Source organism: Vicugna pacos, chromosome 31 (genome assembly GCF_048564905.1).
Source record: "Vicugna pacos chromosome 31, VicPac4, whole genome shotgun sequence".
In the NCBI taxonomy this organism is placed as follows: Eukaryota; Metazoa; Chordata; class Mammalia; order Artiodactyla; family Camelidae; genus Vicugna; species Vicugna pacos.
The window spans coordinates 5,775,174-5,791,436 of NC_133017.1; the positions used below are offsets into that span (position 1 = coordinate 5,775,174).

Genomic DNA, 16,263 nt, shown 5'->3' on the forward strand with positions numbered 1-16,263 from the left:
GGTCCTGATGGTGATCTGGACTCCTAGGGCGGAGGCACTGGGCACGCGGACCTTTGGGGTGGGGGAGTTCAGAGTATGCACTTAATCCCAGGGTTAGACATCAGATGGTGGGCTGTGTGCATGGGGCTTTGTGCATGGCATGGACTCAGCACAGGTGGGTGCAGGGAACTTGTTCATTCACACCAGGCCAGAGGGAAGAGGGAAGGGAGCTTTTAAAGTGTCAAAGTGAGGAAGCCAAAGCTTTAGAGCAAAGTAGGAAGGTGCACTGGCCAGGCCACCATGGATCTTGCCGCAACGCTTGTCCCTTGCATCAGGGGAGACTGGCAGTTGACTGGCCAATGAGACATCCCCTGCTGTGGTATAGTTTACAGGCAATTGAAGGGATTTTGAAAGGTAATTTTAATCCAATAATTTTCAGTTTCTCTGTGGTAGATTAGGTCCAAAATCATGGTGAATCTGGCAGGGATCCTGCCTGAAATCCAGCCTGGGACAGTGGAGGACCCACCCAGGAATCATCCACTTAGCTCTCACCAAAAGTCACTGTAATAGAGAAGAACAAATCTGACTCCATATTGGATCTGTTCCTTTTCCTTTAACCCTCTGCCGTGTTATCTAGGCTTAGACTTGCAAGCTCTGCACTTTTTGTAAAACAGTGTTGCCTTTAGCCTGAAATAAACAGGAGAGCCTATTCTCAAAAGTCTGAGCTTTAAGGATATTAACACTTTGCACTCCTATAAAGATAACAAGTTGCAGAATAGAAAAAGTTTGTTTTGTTGCAGGTTTTGCAGGAACACCATGATCTGACCCACGTGGACAGCTGCAAAGGATTCCAAGAACAAAGAATTCCTACACCAACAAGTTTGCAACAACCAACCACAGCCCCTCCCCTTTTTAGTAGAAAAGGAGCCTGAAGTTGACATGGGGAAGATGGTTCTCCAAGATATTAGTCCGCCATTATCTTGGTTTACAGCTGTTTACGTAGACCAGGTCATAGTGCCTCTGTAAATCCCCTAACAAAACAAAAGTAGTTTTCTATTCTACAACCTGTTGTCTTTATATAAGTGCAAAAGTGTTAATATCCTTAAAAAATCAAAGCCTTGAAAGTAGGCTCTTCTGTATATTTAAGGCTAAAGGCAACATTGTTTTACAAAAGGTGCAGAGCTAGTAAAACTAAGCCTAGAAAAGAGGGCAAAGGGTTAAAGCCAAAAGGACAGATCTTCTATGGAGTCAGATTTTTTCTTTTCTATTATACTATATTCTATTTTTGTTTTAAGTATATAAGAATAAAGTTTAGCCTTTTCCCATTTTAAATTGTGCAATTTTAAGGAGCATTAATTGCATTCACAGTGCTGTGAGACCAGCACCACTTGTTTCAGACTATTTCCTTCCTCAAAGTAAAAGCTTGTATACAAAGAGCACCCCACGTCCTACCTCCCCTAGCCCATGACAAGCCCTAATCCCCTTTCTCTCTCTATGTCTTTACGTATCCTGGAGGTTCCCTATCAGTGAAATCGTATAAAAGGTGGCTTTTTTTTGGTTTGTCTGCCCACATATCTTAAGTAGGGACGGGTGAATTATTTTTTTTTTTGTTTTCACGTGAAATAGCATTTTTGTATTTTGAGAGGAAAGTCCAGATGGATTAAAGATGAGACGTACCAAATGAAGCCCTTTTAGTAACTCTGTGTATAATCTCGGGGTAGGCACTGCTGTTCTAACTGTGAAACCAGAGCCAGAAGGGAGATGCTTAGCTCTTCTTGTGGCAAAATAAATCCAAACAAAAGCAGAAAAAAAGGCCAAGAAAGACAGCTGGAAAGACAAACCACAGCCTGGAAAAACCTTTCCTCATGACCCAAGATCGGAAAAAAGCTTCACATCCCTGTGGTCCAAAAAGCTCTTGAAGCCCAGTGTTCTGAAAAGAAACAAAACACACAGAGTCAGTTCCAACGAGAGGCAGTGCAGGTGGCCGGTTTGTACTGGAGATGCTTGACCTCTCAGGTGAGGACACAGGCAGACAGACAGACTGCAGAGACAGCATTGGCCACCATCACCCTGGCAGGTCTTTAGCCCGGTGACAACCAGCCCTGGTGACAACGTGAGCAGGCAGAGGCCCCAGGAGGTACCCTGGAAGGAAGAGCAAATGGACGCTCCTCTCCGGCAGAACAAGGTGTAGGATGCATCAAAGTGCCACAGGTGCATCCCTTCCCTAGCAGTGCTGAGCCTTAGAGAAGATCCCACCAAAGTGCTTGCACAATTTTCAAAGATAATGTTTCTTCAGTAACATGAATTCAAAATAATCAATATGTCGTCAAGGGATTTTCAGAAGTGACCTGCCCTGGACCCGTACAATACACACACATAAATACACACATATACACATAAATATATACACACATACATACAGGAAAAGAGACAGACAGACTGAAACACAGAGAAGCAGGGGGAGACAGAGAAACAGAGAGAGAGACAACTCAGAGAGGCACTGAGAGACAGAGACAGAGAGAAGGAACACTGGAGCTGGTAATGAGTGGAACTCACATACATTTTCACAAGTCAGTCTATGTGTCAGAACCTGGTCCCAAAGTCGATCCACCCTCCAGGGGAGGGTGTGGGGATCCCACAAGGGTGTGGGGATCCCACAAGGGTGTGGGAACAGAAGGCAAAAAATAGGAAGCCATTGTGGGGCAGCCCACCACAGAGGCCGAGATGGGACACTGGGCCTGTATGTCAACATGACAGAATGACCTAGGAGGTTGTATGCCAGAGCGGACGATGTCAGAGTTGTATTTAATTTCAGTCTCACGACTGTGAGCGGGGAAGCAAGCAGCAAGGAAAGTGACTTTCTCCAGACCCCAGGGCAGACCCCGGCCTGTGTGGGGTGTGCTTTGCACTCCACCAGCCCTCTGTGGGTTCCTTCCTTTGCTGAGTCTGTGCACGATCTCCCTGTGATGCCAGCCCGTGGGGGTGACAGATGCAATAGGTGTTTCTAGGTCTAGAGACAGGATGGCTTCTCTAGGAAGCAGGGGCCAGAATGATCCCCACTGTGCTGATGGGGGATTGGGGAGACCCTGAGAGGCACGTGGCTTGTCCAGGATGATAACACTGCTGAGTAGGGGGAGCCAGGTCTGAACCCAGCTGTGTCTTCAGAGCTGCGGCACTGGTTGCATCCAGGACTCCCCAGGGCTATGGGGGGGGGCTGAGTTGGTGTCACTGTGTGTGGACATGGCATGGAGTGAGAAATGAGAGATTGGAAGCCCAGAAAGGCCCTTGAGGAGCTTTGTGTCAGGAGGAAGCTTGGAGAAGTGGACCCCAGGAAGTGACCTCACTTCCCTGGCAATAGAGCCCAACAGAACTTGGAACCGAAGTCACCAGGCACCCGCTCTGTAGAGAAGTCCCTACTCAGCTCACCTGGTTGGAGACAGAGGCATGTTCTGCTGCATCCCATTATCCTGAGGCCACAGGCCCCGGAAAGCCCTCAGCGAGGGTCTCTACCAACGCTGCCGGCACTGGGTCAGGTCTCACCCAAGGCGCCTCTGGCCTTTTGGCCAGAGAGACCCAAAGGTAACACAGGGAGGCCCAGGGCAGGCCCCCCCAGGCTGGGCCACCACTCAGATCCCATCCAGGTAGCCACACGCCCCCTCCTGCCTGGTGGAGGTGGAGCAGTCATGTTGGGGATGGGTATCTGCCTCAAGAAAGAGCAGGACAGAGGCCTGGGGGCCCGGTCACGTAGACAGCCCAGGACAAAGCTGGCTGGCTGGGATGTGGAGAGCCGGGGAAGGGTCCTGCCGCCCGAGGTGGAGCCCATGCTCTCTGGGTATGCATTTTCCCTCCCGGATGTCTGAGCTGAACAAGGTTCCGGTCTGATCTAGCAGCAGAGGGTAGAGTCTACAGAATCAGGAGTGTTCCTGGCCGGGAAGGACTCTGAGACTTCCATGCTGGGTCAGCTGCTGGTCACTATCATTGCAGAGCCAGATACCACATGTTGAAAAGAAGCTGATGAATAAGAACACCAACGCCCCCTCCCCAAGTGAAGGACTGGTGTGTCACTCTTCTGAGGGCCAGCGCAGACTCCTGGTGGGTCTGGATATGGAGGGGTCCCCACCACCATGGCCCACAAATCAGTGGGGCAGGCCTCCGACCCAGACATCACCCAGGGCTCTCCCAGGGACCTACCCGGGGCTGACGGGTAGCTCAGCACACCCTGGTCTGACCTGGAGCACCGTGCCCACCTCGCTGCAAGTCAGGTGGAGGACCAGGAGCCCCCGAAGCAGAGACCAAAAGTCAAAAAAGCAGGGCTGGTGTATGTGTGTAGGTGAGGGTGGGGCGAAGGCTGGGCCACACAGGGAGGTGTCCCTAGAGGCTACTGTTGGGACCAGAAAAAAGAATGGCCTCAGAACACCTGTCTGGAAAAATTCAGTCACAGAATACATCCTGTGGGCACTTTCTGGGTGGGAGCTGTCTGGAAAGCTCTGGGAAGATTTCTGTCCTTGTAGAGGCACATGGAAAGGGAGGCAGGTGCGTAAATTTTTCCTCTCTCACAGCATGAGATCTTCCACAAGACTTAAAACTCTCTCCACTTCCAATAGTTACAGAGGAGGCAGGGGCAGGGGAAGATGTCAGAGACCAAAAATGGGACGAACTGGATCCAGCAGGAGACCTCGAGCTCCCTCCTGCCGCTCCTGCAGCTCCTCCTGAACCTGCGTCTGCAGCTGGACTGCTGGGCAACGGAGAAACAGTTCAGGCATCACCACCACCTGGGGTAGAGCCCCCTCTGCACCCACCCACACCTTCTTCTCCAAAATGTTCTCCAAAATTCCACCGTCAGTCCCCCCACAAACTTGACGTCCCTTCCACTGGAGATGTTTTTGTTTCATTTTCTTTAGTTTCCTTTGCTTGTTTCACATCATTTATGACATCCTTTATTTTTCTTTTTAGAGTTTCATGTAATAAAATGTAGACTTTTCCCCTTTTAAATTGTGCAATTCAGGAGCATTAGGGGCATTCACAATGTTGTGCGACCATCACTACCATCTAGTTTCACACTATTTCTTTCCTCAAAGTGAAACCTTGGATCCAGAGCATGCACTCCCCTCCCTCCTCACCCAGCCCCTGACAACCCCAAGTCCTCTTTCTCTTTGCGTGTCTTTACCTCTACTGGTTGTTCCCTGCCAATGAAATTTTAAAAAAGGATTTTTTCCTTCCTGCCCACATGTTTTCACCTGGGGCTGAGGATTTTTGTTTGTTTTCACTTGAAACAGCATTTTTATTATTTTCAGGGGATATGCAGGGGGATTAAAGATGTGATGCACAAAATGAAGCCCTTTTGGTAACTCTGTGCATAATCTCAGGGTAGACACTGCTGTTCCCCCTGTGACACCACAGCCAGAAGACACAAGGGAGATGCTTAGCTCTTCCTGTGGCAAAAACAAAACCAAACGAATCAAAAAAATTAGTAAAAGCCCAGAAAAATTGCTTGAAAGGCAAACCACAACCTGGAAAATGCATTCCTCATAACCCAAGGTTGGAGAAATTTTTCCCATTCCTGTAGTCCAAAATCCTTTTGAAACTCAGTGTTCTAAACAGAAACAGAACAGACATGGGCAGTTCCAATGAGAGGCAATGCAGGTGGCCAGTGTGTGTTAGAGATGCTTGACCTCTCAGGTGAGAACAGAGGCAGACGGAAACACTGCAGAGACAGCATTGGTCACCATCACACTGGCGGTTCTTTAGTCAGGTGACAACCAGCCCTGGTGACAATGTAAGCAGGCAGAGGCTCCAGCAGATCCCCTGGAGGGAAGAGTGAAGGGACGCTCCTCTTCAGGAGAACAGGGTGCAGGACGCATCAAAGGGCGACAGATGCATCTCTTCCTCAGAAGATCTGATACTTACAGTTCATCCCGCTAAAATCCTTACACACCTATTCAAAGATGCCTTTTCAAGGGTGTTCATCACAGCACTGGTTGAAACAGTCGGAATTAAAGCAACAATAATATTGATGGAGAGGGGATGGGGTCCATTCGTTCTGGTTCATGTGGATGAATGAATGCTGTTCAGTTGGAAAAGTGGGTGCCTGGTCTCAACCCAATGTCAAGGGAGGCCTCAGGGTGGAAGTATGCAGACCCACTCTCTGCATCCAGGGTCCCATCTGCACGACCACATGTGTGTGAAATCAATATAGATGGAAATTGATCTGATTGTGAGTGTGTGAGAGACAGAGATGGAGAGAGACATACTGAGAGACACAGAGACTGAGACATAAGCACCAAATCATTCATGACAGACACCGCTGTGGGTGGGAATTACAAATCACTTCTTTTTTAGGCAATATTTCAATTTTTTGTACTGTGTCTGTATTACTCTACTAATTCTAAAAGGATTAAAATCCTATGCTAATGTGACCCATTCATTACTCATCTATGGAGTAATTAAAGTACATTAATCCCATTTTTAAAATAATTTAAAGCCTTCTCAGGACTCAGTTCCATTTCAGCTCAGTGGAAGCAGAGGTTCTCCAGGAGGTCGTGTCTCTTCTGAATCAGCATCCAATACAGGTGAGCAAGAAGTACCCGACTTGGACACTGAAGACTACAATAGATGAGAGAGTTTGTTGAGAGAAATTAAGACCTAAATTCAAAGAGAATAATCCCATATTCATGGAGCAGAAGGCTTCATTCTACTAAGTTGACAAAGGTCCATGAATAGATCTAAGGATTCAAAGAATGCCTACCCAAATCCCAGGTGGTATTTTGCAGGAATTGACAATCAATCTAAAATTCACGTGGAAAATCCAGGGGGTCAGAATACATGAGTGAATCTTGAAAAAGAAGAACAAAGTTCGAGGAATGGAAAGTCAGATGGAACCCACGGTTAATACAAAACCTCTTTAAGCTGAAAATAACTGAGATTCAAAAGATGCAGAAGAAAACCTGTCATGGAAGCCAATTCTCTCCTTTCCCTTTTCCCTATTAAGTTAGGTTGATAAAAAAGCCTTTAACTTTCACCATTTAACATGGTAGGTACTTTTCTGGTTGGCTCCTGCGTGTGTATAAATAAAACGTTTCTCTCGTTCATCTCCTCTTTACTTCTGTGGGCTCTTTGGGAGGGACTCTGGATTATGGGGACCTGCTCTTTTCTCACCTTCTTTAGTGACATCTTTTGCCCATGGTGAAGTTCTTAAAAAAAGAAAAGTCTCATTGGTTTTGGGTCAGATTTGGAACATGTATACCTTTGGAGACCCCCTGGAGGAACAAGGGGGTTCAATACTGCCTGGAGAATTCACTTGTCAAAATGCCTAACAAGACGCTATTTGCAAGGTTTTTTTTTTTTTTAAAGATTCTTACCCTAAAACAAATCCCCTATCTAAACCTCTTGGATGATCAAATATAAAGAAAAAAGGAGAATCATGTCTGGCCTAAGAACACTTGCTTAACAAAACAGAAGGACAGAATCAGTTTCAGAGCAAAAATTAAAATGCATTTATACCATCAACCCTCCCACCCTTTTGTACACTGTCCTCATGTAATCTGCCAGATGGCCCCCTGGAGAAGGCCCTTTGCCCGGAACTCGTGCTCATTTTCAGAGCTCGGCCAAGCGGGAGGTTGGTCCCCAGGGCCTGAGAGGGGCTATGTGTGAAATCTTCTCTGCTGAGACCCAGTGGGCTGAAGGGAACTGTGTTCTCTGAGGGAGAGAGAGCACACCGAGCCTCTGTGGAGGCATCTCTGAGATCCTCCCAAAGGCACACATCTCTAACTCTGGACACGGGAATTTTTGATTAGCATCTTAGTTGGAAATCTCCTCCTGGATAGAAAGAAGCAGATTCAAGATGTTGCAATTGGATGGGCAGGTCGGCCTCTCGAATTAGTCGATGAGGAGGACACGCAATTCTCTGCAGAAGTAGGAACACCCATCCCTGCTCGGCTGACGTCATGTACAGAGAAACAGACGCGACTCTAGGGGGAATTCAAAACCCACCAACCTTTCTTACCGACGTCAACATCCCCACTTTATTCTCCTGTCAGGTCTCTGCACAAAAACTGTGGCTCATCCCCAAATATCACATACCCATCACCCTGTACCACTCTGTGTCTGTGTCCAACTCGAGCATTAAGGCCTGTGACCATTACTGTTAATTCGTGTCCCCCTTTCTGCCCGTCTCCCGCCATCATCCCAGTCCAACCTCGGTGTCTCTCTCCAGGTCAGCAGTACTCTTCCCACTGGCTTCCCATCAGCTTACCTTGCCCTGCTTCCATTGCTTATTCCCCATACGTTACCCACAAGGGTCTTATTAAAGTATGAATCAGATCAAGTTGTTCCGCACTGCAAAATATTTTGTGATTTTCCATTGTATTCAGAAGGATATCCAGAGTCCCTACCAAGGCCCTATGTGATCCGGGCCCTCACCGATCTCTGCAGCCTCAGCTCTCACCGTTCTGCTCCAGCCCATCTTCACCGCCCCGATGGTCCCCACCAGGACAGCTGCGTTTCTAACTCCAAGTCTAGTACTTACACTTCTTCTGGCCTGGGAGGCTTTTCTTGTCTGTTACATACGTGGCTTATTCTTTTGCTTTATTCAGGACTTTGTTCAAATTATTTACCCTCAGAGAGGACTTATCTGACCAGATTATTTAGAATAGCAGGCACATATTTCCTATTCAAACATTTTCCCTCCTAAAATGCTTTATGTTTCTTTGTGGCAATTATTAGTACCTGGTAGTACATCATATATTTATTTGCTTACTGGTTTACTGTCTGTCTTTCTTACTAGACCTATATTCATGGAACCACAAATAACTGTTTTAACCAGTAACTTTCAAACCACCTTTAAATGAATTCTTTTATAAGATGAGAATTTCAGAGGCTTCCACGGGTTGCTTAGGGGAAAAAAGAAAAAGGATTCAGGTTGAAATAATTTATTAAGGACCTGAGAGTTGGTTATTTATTTTATACATAGTAGTGTGTACCTGTTAATCCCAAACTCCTAATCTAGCAAAAGACCTAGCTGACTACTATTTTTAAAGGAATTTTTTTTCTTTTTAAACTGGGGTTGTTTGAGATCTCTTTTCTTCTTCATTATTTTTCTTTTTTTAAAGATTTTTTCTTATTATTTTTTTACATTGAGGTTCCGCAAATTGAATCCAGCATGTACTCTACCCCTTGAACTATACCATCCCCTCCAAAGACAATTATTTTTATACTTTGACAATACCATATTGAATTAAGATTTTTGTTCCATTTTCCCTTCATAGAGTTTATAACTGAGGGAGAGAGTCAGAGGAAGCCCTGGGCCAACCCTTCCTTCTCAGCGGGTCACTACACAGCAGAGGAGCTTGGCTGTCTCCAGGCCCAGCTCACCTTTCTGCTCTGAGGGCCGACTCAGGCCACTTCTCTTAAAAGCGGCGTGTTAGAAGCAGCAGAAAGCCAACTAGCGAGCAACAGTGACAAAACTGACCCACCTGCAGTTGGACATCATCTGCTCTGAAACGAACCTCTTAAATTTCTTCTTATTAGTGGATGGTTTTCAAAAATATTCCCAAGGAGATGAATCTCACTCCATTTTTCTGGATTTCTTAGGCCTTCTATGACTTTAACTGCAGGCTTCATTTTCTGCACAACATCTGCAGGGAAGCCAGGTAGAAAACGTGAACAGACCCTGCAGGCCGCGGCTGAGGCCTCCCGTCAAACATCCTTGTTGTGCAGAGCCTACGTTCATGGGACCAGTTTCATTACTGCTGTAATTAGTTCTTGTCCAAGTGTCCCACCGAAAATGTTTCTAGATAGAACGTGGCCTGACGCAGATGAGCAGTGGGGATGTGGGGTGCAGATGACACACAGACTGGAAGGAGAAAAGGGAAATGTTTCTTCAGGCTTCAGTTTGGAAGATTTCTGATTTTTTTATGGACATTAAACTTGGTCAGGCTGAAGCACCATTTGCTCTAAGACGGGGTGATGTACACGTATCCCTACAACTTCAAAAAATATGTTGAAGCTGGGCGTAACAGCCTAGGGGACAGACAGCTTTGAGTGACACCTCCGTTCCAGGATGCCTATGATCTAGGGCTCACAAAGAGGAAAAGAATACACATATTTTGCCTCTGTAGTTCTATGTGAAATTATTTTGACCCTTGCCGGATGGTGTAAGATCAGAGAGCATGTAGTCTTTCGTACATCGCAAAGACGACAAGTCTTCTTGATGAGTCAGCAGACTGTTTCCGATGGCCCGGGGTCTATGTCAGACATTAGCTGTCTAGACAAATACCACACAGCCCCCCATCCCTCAAGGAGATCACAGTCGTGGAAGGGAAAAATTTAAATAGGTTTTCAAAACAATTTGGTAAGAGTCACTTTGCATCATATATACTATATGTTCAGAGGGGCTCTTGCACTGCCTGGGGCTGTGTTCTAGAAGGTAGGGAAGGTGTCAGAGAGGAAATGCTTTCTGCACTGACATCTGACGGATTCCAGCAAATCTCTAGACCAGGAGAGTGCGTGGTGGGGACGGGATTCTCAGCAGCTTGCGTGTCTTGTGCAGACCCCTGGTCATGTCTAAGAGCACTTTGCACTTAGGGAAGGAAGGTCAGTGAGGCTAGAGGCTGTGAGGAACTAACGGAAGCTGAGGCTGAAAAAAAGCAGCAACGAGGTGATGAGAAGGTGTGACGTTAAATCAGAGAGCGTGGACTTCCTCACACACGCAGCGTGGAATTCTTTGCGGTTTTAAGGAGGAGAGTGACACAGATTAGTCATTAAAAGTGAGCAAAGTGGATTGTTCACTCTAAAGTACAGCACTGGGGAGACTAGAAAGGGGTGGGAATTAATGCAGTGGGGAGCGAGGAGCAGGGACTTAGTTGGGGGACATTAAGGAATAGAATTGTAGTACTGATGGGGGTAAGGGAGTGGAAAAGTAAAGGAAAACTCCCAGATGTTTGGCACAGAAAAGAGATGGGACAGTGATGCCATTGTTTGAAAAAGTAAAACTAGTTCTGGGCGAGTGTAAATCCAGACAAACAGAGCTTGAGATTTTTATGTGCTAACCAAATATGAATGTCTACTTGTCAATTAGAAATATATTTCTGGAACTGAACTGAGATGTCCATGCTGGAAAAGATTTGACAGTTAATCATTGGACAGAGAGCAGTTGAAGCCATGGGAATAAATGCCACCCACTGACAGTTTACCAAAGAAAAGGGAAGGAGGGCACTTCTGGTTCAGAAAATATGGCAGACCAGAATCTTGAAGACCCACTCACTTAAGACACATAAAAACGTAGGACAAAATGCTGCCAGTGTTTTCCTGTTTTTTTTTTAAGGGCACGTTTATTGTGGTATGATACCTGTACAATAAAATACACATATTTCACATGTACTACTTGGTGAATTTGATAAATGTCTACACCCAGAAAACCATAACCACGATCAAGATAGCTAACATTTCCATCACTCCCCAAGAGGGGCACTTTTCGAATCCCCATATTTATCCCTTCCCATCCCCTTCTCTCCCTGTGAACCGTAAGTTTGTTTCTCTATGTCTGTGGGTCTGTTTATCTTCTGTATTTAAGTTCATATGTTTCTTTTTTTGATTCCACATATAAGTGATATCATATGGCATTTTTCTCTTTTTCTGGTTTACTTCACTTAGAATGACTATCTCTACGTCCATCCATGTTGCTGCAAATGACATTATTTGTTTTTTCATGGCTGAGTAGTATTCCATTGTATAAATATACTACTACTTCTTTATCCAGTCACCTGTCAATGGACATTTGGGTTGTTGCCATGTCCTGGCTATTATAAATACTGCTGCTGTGAGCATTGAGGTGCATGTGACTTTTTGAATTAGAGTTTTCTTCTGACATATGCCCGGGAATGGGAAGGCTGGATCATGAGTTAAGTCCATTTTCAGTTTTTAAAGGAACCTCCACACTGACTTCTCTAGTGACAATGCAGCCCATCTTGTGAAAGCAGAGCCATGCTCAGAAAGTAATGGGTATTTCTAAGGGCCAGACATGAAGTGCAGTGAGTGTGGCCTGTTCAAGAATCAGAGGGCAGTCTGCCAGGGCTGGAGGAGAGTGACAAGGGAAGTGTGGTACAGGTAGGAGTCAGACCATGTGGGGACATGGCAGGCTGGGATAAGGAGCCTGGACTTCCAGTAATCCCTTGGTAACCATGGGGCACTGGTTCCAGGACTCACCCTGAAGTCAACATCCATGGATGCTGACGCCTCTTGTATAAAATGACATAGGACTTGCATGGGACTCATGTACATCCCCCCATCTACTTTTATATATATATACAAACTTTTTTTAATGAGTTATAGTCATTTTGCAAAGTTGTATCAAATTCCAGCATACAGCACAAGTTTTCAGTTATACATGAGTATACACATATATTTGTTGTCACTTTCTCTTTCACTGTGTCCTCCTGTGTACTTTAAGTTATCTCTAGATTACTCATGGTATCTAATACAACATGAATGTTATGTAAGTAGTTGCCAGTGTATGGCAAATTCAAGTGTTGCTTTTTGAAACTTTCTGTTTTTTCAACAATATTTTCAATCCACCGTTAGTTGAATCTGCTGGATAGGGAGGCCCTAGATATGGAGAATCCCCAAGCTCCTCCTTCCCACATCCTATATTTTCACTGCAAGCACTGAAGGGGTCCAAACATAGAAGAGACCCATCTACCTGCTGGAAACCCTGAGGAATTCCGTCAGCGTATGTAGAGCAGGAGACAAGGTTTAGGGCCAACTAGTGGGAAAGGAGGGCCTGCCTGGAGAGGATGGAGGAAGGACAGTAGTGGAAGCCATCACGTACTCTTACTGGAACTAGCTGACAGCAGTGAGGGACGCCAAGGAACTGGGTACACGTCACGTGTGGGGCGATCCTGGCCACCAGGTGCAGGGTTCACATAACTGGGACCCAGTTTGCAAGATCAAAATAACAAGGAGGCAAAGGGGCTGCCTCAGTCCCAGGATCCTGACAACGGCCACAGCGACGTGACCCCAGCTAATGCGGTTCCCCTAGTAAGCCAGAAAAACGAAACTCTGAGCCAAGATATTGCAGATTCCACTGCAGCCACATGGATAACTAGATCTCTAACCTGACAAAATGTAACCACCAGAAACAGGAATCTTTCCTTTTCTCTTCCTTTGGAACTTTGGACAGGGAGTCACAAATCTTTGACGGGAACCACCTATAAACCAATAGAGAGCTCACTTTTTCAGGAATAAGCATGGAGAAAAAGAGTGGGGTGATGGTTTAAAGCAGAAGTCAAAGTTGAAGCCCATCTGAGAAATGGTAAAAACATGTTTCTCAATGAATTCGAGTTATGGCAAAAAGAAGGAGGAAGGTTAAGGAAATCTCTATTAATATCCATTCACCATAAAAGACTAGCCAGCCATAAAAAGACAACACCTTAAATTAATAATTTTTTTTTTTGGTGATGAAAAACAATGCCTTAATTTAAAACAAGGCTTGGGCCATCAACAACACTCTGAGAATTGTTGACGAGGAGAACATAAATCTGCATATAGATATGTAAGTGTTCCAAGTCCACCACTCAAAAACAATTAGTCAATCATCTGTCCAGTTGATTGGGAAATCCCAATAAGTAAATAACTCAAAAGTGGGAAAGACATGGGATTAAATAGTGGTAGTGAGCAATGAAATCCAAGATGTATATACCTATATTTTCTTTGTTAATGTAACAAACTTAAAGCAACTGTCTAAAAAGTAGTAACTGGAGCACACAAACACACACACACACAATTTAGAACAACAGAGAGGTAAAATATGCTAAATTTATCATTATTGAGGAACAGGATCTAATAGATTATTTCATTTTTGAGACACTTATAGGAATACTGGTCCAATTGCATAAAAATTTATGAACTTAGAGATGATTTATAAAGATTTAGAGAGAATTTTCTTTAAGAGGCAATATAGCTTCCAAATCACTGAAGAGAAAATTAACAATAAAAAAATTAATTAATCTAGGTAATATGGAGTAACACTGACCATATTTACCACCCTAAAATAAACCACAAAATGGATAAAATATATGAAGCAATGATTTTTAAGACACGTGGAAACGATCATCCACTAGGACCTTGCCTTGCCACCTCGATACCAAGGCTCCTAGGCCTCCTACTGCCATCACAAAGGATGTCCACCAGGAGGCGACATTTCCTTCCTCTGCTCCTACTGCAGAGCCAGTCCTGAGCAGTCCTTTTCCAGGTGTTGGCAGGCAGCTCCCAGAAGTGCTCTCGTGGGCCTTGATCCCTTTTGGCCACCAGCAAAGGGATCAAGGATGAGCAGTGAGCCTCCTTCCTCATCCAAGACCTAGGAAACTATCTGACTTCTGAGCAGCCCTTCACTCTTGTCTGCTGTCTGGTACTCTCCACCCGGCTTCCCGAGTCCCCGGCACGGGCAGCCTGCACGCTGGCCACAGCCCATCAGAATCTGTTCCCCCGCCAAGAGGCCACGCATGATCATGAGCAGGGCTCCAGGCCTCTGGAGCAGTGCGGCTTGGACTGGGTCCTGGCCCTGGGCGCGCGAGCTCCATGCCCTTGGTTGAGTCAGTCAACATCTCTAAGCTACAGTTTCCTCATCAGTAAAATGAGGACATAATCAATATGGAAAAAAAACAGAATCTGAGGGGGACTAAATTTCTGGTGATTGAAGATAATTTTAATTTTGATTTATACAGCAAAGGACATCATACAATTTTTACTACATCGTATTTCTAAAGGACAGCTTCTACTATTAAAAGTAATGCATGCACGTACACACAAACACACGTGCAGACACACTGGCTCTAGTCCACATACATCCCCACGGGCACACACACATGGAGTCATGTACCACCCACACACCCATAACATACGCACAACCACACACATCCTCAGGCGCACACACACACATAACATACAGAACCACATACATCCCCAGGTGCACGTGAGCACACACAAACACACAGTCATGTACAACACACGTCCCCAGGTGCGCGCGTGCACACACACACGTCTTACACACTTTGGCGTTATTCTAAATCAATTTACAATTGAGGGTCACAGCGTCCATTGTTTTATCCACTCAGAAGGTCCTGACTTTGGAGCGTGAAGCAGGAGCTCTCCTCTCTGGAGATGGTCTTTACCAATTACAGTCTCAGTAGAGCCAACATAACTGCTCTGGACCTTTGGAAGTGCAGGCCAGAGCATACCTGGGATCTCACATCCTGTACATGTAAACATGTTAAGTGCAGTAGGTTCTAAAGTCCTGCCTTTACAAATATACGTTCATTATAAGGGGGAAGACCAGGTTCAAATTTAGAATTCCAAGACACAGGGGAGTCCGGCAAAGAAAGTGAGTGTGTGGGGAGAGCTGATTCCCAGTCTCTGACCACTAGCCTGATCCTTTTCTTCCCAATGCTGGGTCCATCCCTTGCCACAAGTGGCCTTGGATGTTCACAGGGGGACACTCAAAACTCACATTCGGGATCTGCTCATACCCTCCATACATACAGCTGCCCTTTGGCCTCTCTGTGAGTCCTGGGAATCTGAGCTTCCGGGAGAGCCGGTGCAGGCACTAGGAATGGGTCAGGGGCTGCTGAGACAGGGCATCTGGGGTCCTGGGCTTCTAGAGCATGGGATGGAGCCAATGACCCTGCCCCCTTGGCCCTGCTGACTCCACCCCATGGAGGGCGTGGCCAGAGGAAGTGTCAGGGCCAGAGGGACCCTCTGCAGTGCAGGACCCAGGGCAGCGGGCCCCCTTGCCGGGGTCTAAGAGCAGAAGGCCTAAGGAAAGGTCTGAAGAGGCTGTAAGGTATCTTCATTCCCATTAATTAAACAAAAATAAAAGCATACCACAGGCGTGAGTGGAAAGGGATTTGTTAGAACAAGGGAAGGCACTTGCCAAGGTCTGGCCATAGAGGGCTGGTGGGTTTGTCAGGTTGATGAGGAACCAAGAGGCTGTTAGTCCCTTCTGGGTCTAAACACCTCTTGAATTCCTCCGGGTGACACTGAAATGCAGTGAGACACGGAACTCTCTTAAGTTGTTAAAATCTTCATGGTGAACCATTCAACTCTCTCCTCATTCTTGGCTGCGAAAGCACGATAAACACAGGCCAGAAACTCATCAGCCTGTTGGTTGGTTCACTATCCGTCTGGCGCCTCCTCTTGTAGGAGCCTTTATCACATCACCCAGGGCTGACCCGGCTCAGGATTATAGCTGATTTTCCGCAGGTGGCATCACTTGCTAGTGACATGAAGCAGGCA

The 16,263-nt window shown here is 45.9% G+C and overlaps 1 long non-coding RNA gene across 1 annotated transcript; it reads left to right on the top strand.

Annotated features, from left to right (window-relative positions):
* The first annotated feature begins 3,392 nt into the window (after positions 1-3,392).
* Positions 3,393-4,846, top strand: LOC140690730 (uncharacterized). The gene is made up of 3 exons (XR_012066006.1): positions 3,393-3,558; positions 3,964-4,071; positions 4,584-4,846. It is a non-coding gene; the product is annotated as an uncharacterized lncRNA (long non-coding RNA).
* Positions 4,847-16,263: the final 11,417 nt, after the last annotated feature.